This window comes from Rhinolophus sinicus, chromosome 14, assembly GCF_057876585.1.
Source record: "Rhinolophus sinicus isolate RSI-liver-muscle chromosome 14, RSI-T2T, whole genome shotgun sequence".
NCBI classification, from domain to species: domain Eukaryota; kingdom Metazoa; phylum Chordata; class Mammalia; order Chiroptera; family Rhinolophidae; genus Rhinolophus; species Rhinolophus sinicus.
The window spans coordinates 80039841-80049922 of record NC_142514.1 but is presented as its reverse complement, the minus strand read 5'-3'; the positions used below and the strand labels follow the sequence as shown (position 1 = coordinate 80049922).

General features: G+C 38.0%; 1 pseudogene; it reads left to right on the top strand.

Moving 5' to 3' along the window:
- Window positions 1-7512, top strand: LOC109453335 (non-histone chromosomal protein HMG-17 pseudogene; annotated as a pseudogene).
- Window positions 7513-10082: the final 2570 nt, after the last annotated feature.

Sequence of the window (10082 nt, the reverse complement as noted above, 5' to 3'; positions counted from 1 at the left end):
ATGCCCAAGAGAAAGGCTGAAGGGGATGCTAAAGGAGATAAAGCCAAGGTGAAAGACAAACCACAGAGAAGATCTGCAAGGTCATCTACTAAACCTGCTCCTCCAAAGCCAGAGCCCAAGCCTAAAAAGGCCCTGCAAGGAAGGGAGAGAAGGTACCAAAGGGAAAAAGGGGAAAGCTGATTCTGACAAGGATGGGACGCACCCTGCGGAAAATGGAGCTGCCAGATCAGACCAGGCACAGAAAGCTGAAGGTGCTGGAGACGCCAAGGGAAGTATGTGCATTTTTTATAATAGTGTACTTCTGGTGATGGTACAGTTTGAAATACTGTTTTATCAAGTTTTATAATAAAAATAACATGTTTCAGAGAATCAAAAACATAATATTAATGTTTTGAACTAAGCAAGAATCTATGGATATCTGGTATTTAGGTCTTTTTAATCTTTAAGAATATTTGACTTTGTTATTCCAACTTGAAATATATATTGGAGTGTATTTGTTGGGATGAGGTTATGAAAAATAGAAAAATAAAAAAATAAAAACACTGACCTAAACAAGAAACACGCTTGTTTCTCTCTTGCAATCAAGAAGTCCAGAAACCATCCTCCCAAGACTGGGATGGGCTCCATAGTGAGGAGCAGGGACTCTGGCTCCTTCTGTCATGTTGCCGTACTCTTTATTATTCCTGAGGTCACATGGGGAGCAAGAGAGACACCGTTGCATTCTGATTACAGCCAGAAGGAACCAGGAAGGGAGAAGGACATGTCCCTTACCTTTAAGAAAGTTTCCTGGGACTTTGTTTACATCCCTGTATGGGTCTGCTAGAACTACCATTACAAAATACCACAAACTGGGTGACTTAAGCAGCAGCAATTGATTTCCTCACACTTCTAGAGGCAAGAAGTCCAAGATCATGGCATCAGCAGGGTTGTTTCTTCTGAGGTTTCTTTCCTTGACTTGTTGATGACCGTCTTCTCCCTGGGTCTTTAAATTGTCTCCTTGTCTGGCAAGGACCCCAGCATATTGGATTAGAGCCCATCCTAATGAACATATTTAACCTTAATTACGTCTTTAAAGACCATATCAGTAAATACAGTCACCTTCTGAGGTATTGGGGGTTAGGACTTCCACATACGAATTTGGAGGTAGACACACAATTTAGTCCTCAAGAATATCTGTAGAAAGAACTTCGTCATATGGCCACGCCTAGGTACAAGAGGGGTTGGAAAATGTAGTCTGTTTTGTAGGAGAGGATATGCCCAGATAGATCAAACACTGTATTACTATAGAACAAAGGAAAAAATATATGCTAGGGGACAATAGTCATCATACTTAGATTTGTAATTTTCAGTTGAACACTTACCATGTTTATAAACAATGTTGGAACATTTAAGAAAACTTAAGGTTCACTAAATTTATAAGGTTTGCTATACAAGTACACCAAGGTTATGAAACCTTCCCGAGCTGTTTGTACAGCGCTGCCAATGTAAGCGCACCGTGGCAAGTTCTCAAACTTAAATGTCACACCTCGGAGAATGCCATTACTCATTTAAGAAAAACAATTATCCTTCCAGTGAAGTGACATTCTTCACTGAGGGAGATTTAGGCCTGAAAATATTCTAGCAGAACTCAGAGAATCTGGAAATTAACCTATAGAAAAGCTTTCATGTGAGATTTCTTGGAATAGTTCAGTAGTATAACATCTGACATTTTTTAGTTATATTTTAATTTTGTATTTTATTTTTATATTCTCCGATTATATTTTATAGCATTCTTAATTGGTTTTGGGAATTTTATATTTGTATACCACCAAGTTGATGGATATTAATAACATATTAATCAAAATGATATATTAATCCAAATACCTCTGGGGAAATTGGAGTTCTGCACTAGGTTTATATATAATTAAAATGAGGGCATGGGTAATATAAAAGGTAAAATCTGACACAAGTCAAAGGAAGATTTGAGGCAAAACTTCAAGAGCTGAATTTTTATATGCTGTTCTTTGCTCATTATGTGGAATTCAATACAAGGTACCTCCTTCATACCCCTACAGGGAAATTTAAAAATTAACTAGCACTGAGTCAGGATAAGACTAATTGGGAGAATCATGTAGATCTATCTATTGCAAACCTTAGCATAACATGATATATTGACTTAGTAGGGCAGTGTTATATTTTATAAAATAGAGAAGACCCAGTGGCTCAGAAAAGAGAGTAGGATGGTTTTAAATACTGATGGATAGAACTGGCTTTAGTAGAATTTACAAAATAATATTGAGTATATAAAAATAGGGGGTTCCAAAATTACTAGAAAAGTTTTAAATGGTTGTCAGATTTTGTTTGTTGAAACAGAAATCTTGCATATATAATGCAAATCTTGTATTTATAATTATAGTAAGTAATTATAAGAGGACCAAATGGTGGTGAAATGTAATCCTTGTACATATCTCCAAATGGACTGGTAAAGTGGATTTCTGTTTCTCAGCCAGCGGCTGATTATCTCCAGCAAGAAAAGACGTGTCACCTGGTAGCCAAAATCCTCCACCTCCTAAAATATAGAACTGTCAGCTGTTGGAATACCAATGCCCTCACACTGAAAGGAACTGAAACAACTGAACTAAACTGTCTATCAGATAAGTAATTACAGAGCCATCTAAAATGGGTGATTATAGATGACTCAGGAACAAACTAATTTGCTTGAACATTTTTTGTGGGATACATTCTAAAGACAAAAGAACCACAGAAAAATTCTTGAATTTTTTGGTCAGTAATTTTATTCTTTGTGCTGTATTATTATTTGAAACTATTTTCTTGAATTGTTTGGAAAACAAAAAATTATCTTTATAATTTTAGGAATAAAGATTTTTAGTATCGGAGAAAAGGATGAACAATTCTAAAATTAAGAATTTAAGTGGGTGTGTCTATACATATAACTTTATTATTAATGACATATATCATTTTATATAACATATAATATTAATACATTATCTATATATAATTTTTTTCTAGCTCTCTACCAAAATAGTCCATGAAAAAAGTCCACATAAAAGTCACTCAACTGCAAAATTTCTGTTCAACTAAGAGGGCTCTTTGGAGAAATAGTTGATTCTTTATCTGTGGCAGAAATGTACAGATAAGCCTGCAACATCTTTCTTGTGTTAGTAAACAAGGAAGTTTGCAGAGATTAATGGAGTCATGAAAAGGTCTTTCTTGCCAAAATTGATACAACATAAGCTTCAAAAAGAGAGTGACTGTGCCCTCTAACATACATTAAATTTTAAATGCTGGGGGGAGGGTTTCGAATGATGTGCAAAATCTGAACATTAGCAGAAATGTTATAAATTTGTAAAAGCAGGTAAATAAAATAAAATACATGTTTATTGAGTTATTGCTATTATCGACTATTTATTATATCGATGAAAAATACAGAAAGTAGAAAATAGGAATTCTTCAATTAAAAAGTGCTTCCTGACTGAAAGAGAGTATTGGTTGGCCAGCGTCATAAGTTGTAACCTCATGTCAGTGAAAATCACATAAAAATACAAAATTTAATTGTATATAATGTTCAATGTCTAAAAGGATTCTGTCATTTCTTTTTTAAGTATGAAAGAATGGAAGGTTCCATGAAGTGTGGAGGTCTTTAAACATGGTAAAACAATCAAGTTCCAAGGTCTCCAAGGTTACAAGCAAAATAACGTTCATTTATCTTAAGTTTATCACCAAGGTGGGAGCTGGAGCTTCCTGCCTACTCCTCCTGGAGTGGAAAGAAGAATTTAGGTCATGTGTACAATTTAAATCCAGGGGCAGGAATAGGTGACCACTACCCTTTCGTTGTTATAGAATCCAAAAATAATAACAAGAATGTTGAAGTCAGAAATGTCCAAACCTGTAGAAAATTTTTATGAGTTTATTTGAGTCACGCTGATGACAATTGCTGGGAAGCAAAATCTCAATGGATTGAGGTAATGCTCTGGAGAATGGCAGTTTTGCAACTTATTTTATACATCAGAATCAAAGGAGAAGACATAAGGAAGGTTATATGAAATCCATTGGTGATAAACTAAGGGGGTGGAAGAAAGAAAAGTGGAGGAAATCTCTGGAATTGGATAACTACAAAATGGAGAGACACATTCTTCTTTTACATTGATGGGTTACGGTATAGTTAACATTTACAGTACATGGAGATGGCAGGTGGGCAACCAGATGATAACGAGGGGTTTTGTGGTCTTGTGCTCTGGTGGTTTTCTCTGCTGCCTGCGGCCTACAGGGCTAGAAAAATAGAATTACTCTGACATTTCAAAAGTGTTATCCTAGATGCATAAGAACAATCTTCACTTAAGGTAACGATTGATCTTTCTAAGGAAGATATAGGCCTGGGACATAACTACCTACTATGACCAGCCCAGTTAGGAATTTGTGATCAGACCATTCTGTGTAGTTGCTTTTGGTCACTGAGTTTGTCAGGCCTGCCATATGGCCCCCCTGAGCTTGTTAGGTTTATTGCATAGCCCCTTCTTCATTAATAAGAACCAGCATGTTCCATCAACGTCACAGATGAGAATCTAGGCAGCCTTCAGGTATAAACCTCCCTAAGTAGAGAGAGCATCAGTTAACTAGTAGGGTATCCATCTTTCTTAAATAAGTGTTTTTTTGACATGGGACATTTAGAATTAAATACAGAAATGCTTGAAAGAATCAGAACACGAGTGTCCATACATTTGTGTTACGAAAGTGTCTGCATATTTGGTATTTTGCCTTTATGATAGCCTTCTCACTACCAGCTGAAATGTGTATTCGTTCAATTTATTTAGACATAAGGCTTTAAGATGAAATCTTCCTAAGTTATACTTATTATTGAAACATCTAAGAGAACTTAAGCTTTACCTTGGTGTACTGGATTTGTAACAATTTCTTAGTACTCAGGAAGGTGTTTGTTTGGTAAATCATGTCAATGATCACTTAAAAGGGAAAAGCTTAGGTTGATGCAGGTGCTAAAGACGCTTCCCCTACAACCTTGGGGAAGATTGCCCTCAACCTTGGTACCTTTGCTATTTCCTCATCTAGCCTCTACCTCCGGTTCACAAAATGGAGTCTGTTATAGAAAAAGTTGCCTGAACTCCAGCAGGCTGCTTCTTCCATCTGTTCACAAATTCTAGCTATGGCCAGACGGCTTTCCATGACCCCTATGTCCTCCTCCCTGTCCAGAACAATGCATGTGTCTGGTTTTTCCAATCTAGCAACTTCTCATTGTGTGGTCTGCCCTGTTTGTGCCCGGTGTAATTTAGGGAAACAGTGCCACTACCACATAGCACCCAACGGTGAGATTATTATACCTACCCACCCCCACCTTGCAAATGAACTCTTTTAATCTTCCTTGGTCAGAACGATATTCCCATGTCTTCATTGTAATATGTCTAGGGTCTGTGTTTGTATGGACCAACACTTTCCCTTATAGGAAAGCAATGTTATTATTACAGCAAAAATTGCTCCAGGAATAGTCTCTTCACTAGGGAATTTCCTTGCTAGGAAACTTCTCTTAACATAGACTTCTCTTAACATTCGAATGAGAACCTTGGGCGTTCTCATTCGAAGGGACATATTTTCCATTGTGTATGCAAACATCAACCATGTAACTTGTACCACCCTCAGAGCTCTGCCAAGGTAAAATGGAAAAAAACAAGATCTCAAAGCATAGATGAAGTAAATTTGTTTCAAGTGGCCTGAGGCGCTTCCAATGATCAGGATGAACAACGAGCCACAATTCTTCTGACCGAAGGGCTCAGAATAGATGCAATTGTCAGGCGGTGAGCCATAACGGTCAAGCTCATAGTCCAGCTGTAATGACAGTACCTGGAGGACGCATTGTTGTCAATATCAAAAGTTCGCGTCCCTGAGTTCGTTTGAAGCATGGGTGTGGGTGCCCTAACATATTCATTCTTGCCAGAACACTGATTCTATTTAAAGAAAGTTTAGGGGGAAAAAAATAACTGCCTTTCACCCAGATAAAGTGAGGCCTATAAATTTTTCTTAATTTACTGGCCATGGCTGTGTTCACCTCACCACCCTTGGAGATAGAGGCATTTCATTGCAAGTCTGTTCCATGATGCAAAATGGAGACCCAAAGACAATATACCCCAACCACGTCATCATCACCACTAAAATTAGGTGGGCCTGACTGCTCTCCAGATCACTTAGAGGAGGCAGGTTTCATCACCCTGTGTCAGCTTTAGCCCAGAGGATAGAAAAAGTACTATACTGTTGTATCGTTGACTGACTGAGGAAAGTCTACAGTGAACATTGAAAGAACTGCATGAAAATGCAGAATAAATAACTTCAGGACAGCTGGCATTAACTGAAAAACCTCTGAGCTCACACTGGTTAGGATTCATGTTATCTTTACTTCGTAATTTGCTGCTAGGGATTGAGGTGAGGCAAGCAAGGTGCCTACAGTGTAAAATTTAGGAGGCACTCACTCTCGGTGTCCTGCATGCTGACCACCACAAGTGTCTTCCTTCCCTACCTCTCTCCATGTCTACTGCCTTCAAGTTTCTCTGTATTCGTTTGCTAGGGCTGCCATAACAGAGTACCACAAACTGGGTGGCTAAAGACAACAGAAATTTATTCTCTCACAGTTCTGGAGGCTGGAAGTAAAAAATCACAGTGTCGTTAGGGCTGGTTCCTCTGAGGGAGAATCTGTTCCATGATATTCTTTCAGCTTCTCATAACAACTGTCAATGTTTGGCATTCTTTGGCTTGTAGATGTGTCACTCCAATATCTACATCTATCTTCACCTGGGATTCTCCTTCTGTGTCTATCTTTTCTTCCTATAAATTCACCAACCGTGTTGGATTAGGGCCCACCCTAGTGACCTCATTGTAAACTGATTCCACCTGCAAAGATCCTATTTCCAAAAAAAAGGCCACATTCACAGGTGCTGGGGATTAGGGCTTCAACATGTCTTCTGGGGGGCATGATTGAAAGCCATTTCCAGGGCCAGCCCAGGTTCAAGGGGAAGGGAAAACAAAAGGGCATGATTACCAAGAGGAGGGAGTTATTTGAAGATACCCATGTAAGAGCTTATCATAACCTCATAAAATATAAATGCTTGCACATGTGTATCCACAGAAGGGGGAAATATGACGACAGGTTAACCCCCTTCCTCTTAATCAACAAACTCCACATTACACAGTCTAAAACTGAAAAGTTCACCTAACAGAGAGATCCTTATTGCTTTCCTCTTCCAGGAAAACATCAGATCCTTTTCTATATTGGAAATGTCTTGCTAGACAAATATGGTGACTTCTTTCAAATGTATGTTATTAGCACTCCTTTCCAACAAGCCTTTTGGAAATTTGCCACCTTGTGCCTAAAAGCTCCACTTTGCCCCCATCTACTGAGCAAATTGTGTCTCATATCCCCTGACCCGCCTCCCCTGCTGACCACAGGCTGAGCTTGAAAGAGCTCGTGGGTACTCCCAGATGCAGAAGAAAGCCGATCATTCAGATGATTAAGGAAATGGGGTATAAGGGCCCTCAGCTCCTGGTTAGCGAGCACTCTCTTCCTTTCCATGAGGTAATTTTTAGAAATGGTAAAGTTTAAAAATTCTGAGTTTGAGGTCTTTTTTTCTTGATCAGCCTCTATAAACATGTTTTTCATTTAATATACTTAAAAAGATAATATAACATTAGTAAACGGAATTTTAAATCTTAAGAAAATATTATATTTTATCATCTGCAACTTCAATACATGAAATGTTAAATTTAAAAATTAAAGTAAATCTCTGAATAGTCTCTCAGTACACTAAAATACCCACAAGGACACCAAAATTTGTTTATATTTCTACCTAGGATGTATTACTCCCTCTGGGCCACTATCCTTAAAGTGTTTGGTAATTTGTCCTACAACTACTCACCAGACATGAGTAAAAAGTGGTAATTGTGAAGGATGTATAAAAGTAAACATGTTCTTTTACATAATGCAAAGCAGAAACTGCTCCCTAGGAGAAAGTGTGGGGTGCTGGTGAAAAACTTGGACTTTAGAGTTGGTGACCACCATTCAAACTTAGCGTGTTATCTACTCATTATTGAGTGACATTGGATAAATCACTGACGATCTCTGGATTAGTTCCTTAGGGTTACCATAACAAAGTACCACAAACTGGTGGCTTGGAACAACAAAAATTTATTGTCTCACAGTTCTGGAGGCTAGAAGTTCAAAATCAGGCTGTCAGCAGGACCATGCTCGCTCTGAAATCTGTGGAGAAATCCTTCCTGTCTCTTCCTAGGTTCTGCTGGTGTGCTGGCAATCTCTGACATTCCTTGGCTGCATAACTAGCATCCTCCATCTTCACCTGGCATTCTCCTCATGTCTCTGTCTTCCCATGGCAGTCTTATAAGGACTTCAGTTCTATTGGATTGGGGACCCACCCTACTCCAGTGTGACCTCATCTTAACGAATGACATCTGTAACGAGCCTATTCCCAGATAAAGTCACATTCTAGAGGTACTGTGGGTTATGATTTTAACATATGAATTCTTGGGGGACATAATTCAACCCATCACACTCTCCAAAGGAGGTTACTACCTAGCTCAAAGGATAGCACAAGATAAAATGCACAAGGCATACTAGCTAACATAAAATATATACATAATAAATGGTGATTAGTGTAGAAATGGACCAATATGAAATGATTGCAACTATGAAAATACAAATTACAAATGTAAAAATTAAAAATAATTGTATCCCTGTGGAGGAATTATGAAATATTCTTTTCTTTTGAAAATGTATTCAGTATTATTCTTATGTTAGCTGTGTTTTGTTTATTATAATAACTATGGAAATAAGGTGCTGGCTAGCATCAACATCATGTCAACATAGAATCCATCAAAAAAAATCAGAAGATTGCCATGTAAAGAAGTGACAGTGATACCCAAAATGCAGTGGCATATAGTGCCAAGCTTCCTGCTTTGGTGCTAAGGAATTTTATTTTATTTTATTTTATTATTTTAAGGAGGGCACAGCTCATAGTGAGGAATTTTAAATAGTTACTCTCAACTTTTGATTCCTTAGAGGCTAATTATCTGTTCTGTGAATTATAGAAGGCCTTCTCCTGCACTTAAGACTTTCAGACTGCTTATTATAAGCAGCTCTGCCATTATCATTAAGGCGTTTCTCGCCAGGTGCCTAGTGATCAAATAGAGGGAGGAGTGAAATCATTGAATTTTGAAATAGATGTGGTTTTTTGTGACTTTCCTGCATTCTGTTACCATGAAAAATTGTTAAAAGATGTTATGGACTGAATGCTTGTGTCCATCCAAAATTCATATGTTGAAGCCATGAGCCCCAATATGATTGTTTGTGGAGATGAGGCCTTTGGAAGATGATTAAGTTTAGATGAGGCCATGAGGGTGGGGCCTCAGTGATGGGATTAGTGCACTTATAAGAAGAGAAAGAGACCAGAGCTCTCTCTTTCTGCCATGTGAGAATATAATGAGAGGGCGGGCGGCAGTCTAGAAGCCAGGAGGAGAGCTCTTATCATAAACCAAACCTGCCAGCACCTTGATTTTGGACTTCTAGCCTCCAGAACTGTGAGAAATAAAAGCCTTTTGTTTAAGCCACTCAATCCGTGGGATTTTATTTTCACAGTGTGAGCAGAGTATGACAGATGGTAAAAAATAAAATAAAATAAAATAAAAGATTCAATGTTAAAGCAAGAAGGGAACTTAGAGAATATTCAATGCAGCCCTTAATTTAGAGATGATAAAATTTGCATCCCCAAAAGGTTCAGTGTTATGTGATTTGTTAGAAAACATGTTAGAAGAAAGGCCATATAATAATCTAGATGTCCTAAACCACCCATCACTACTAAATTTCTAGTCCTTCTGATCGATATGTATTGAATGAATGAAAGAAGAAATAAGTGCTTCAAATATACAGTAAGATAGTGCATGAAACAGTAGTAGAAAATGTATGCTCTTATTGGCTCAGGCGGTGAATTTTAATGTACATGCTTCACATTGGGGTACTTGTACCCCTGGGTTATGTAAAGGTATTCCAAGGCATATGCCAGCATGGCTGATTT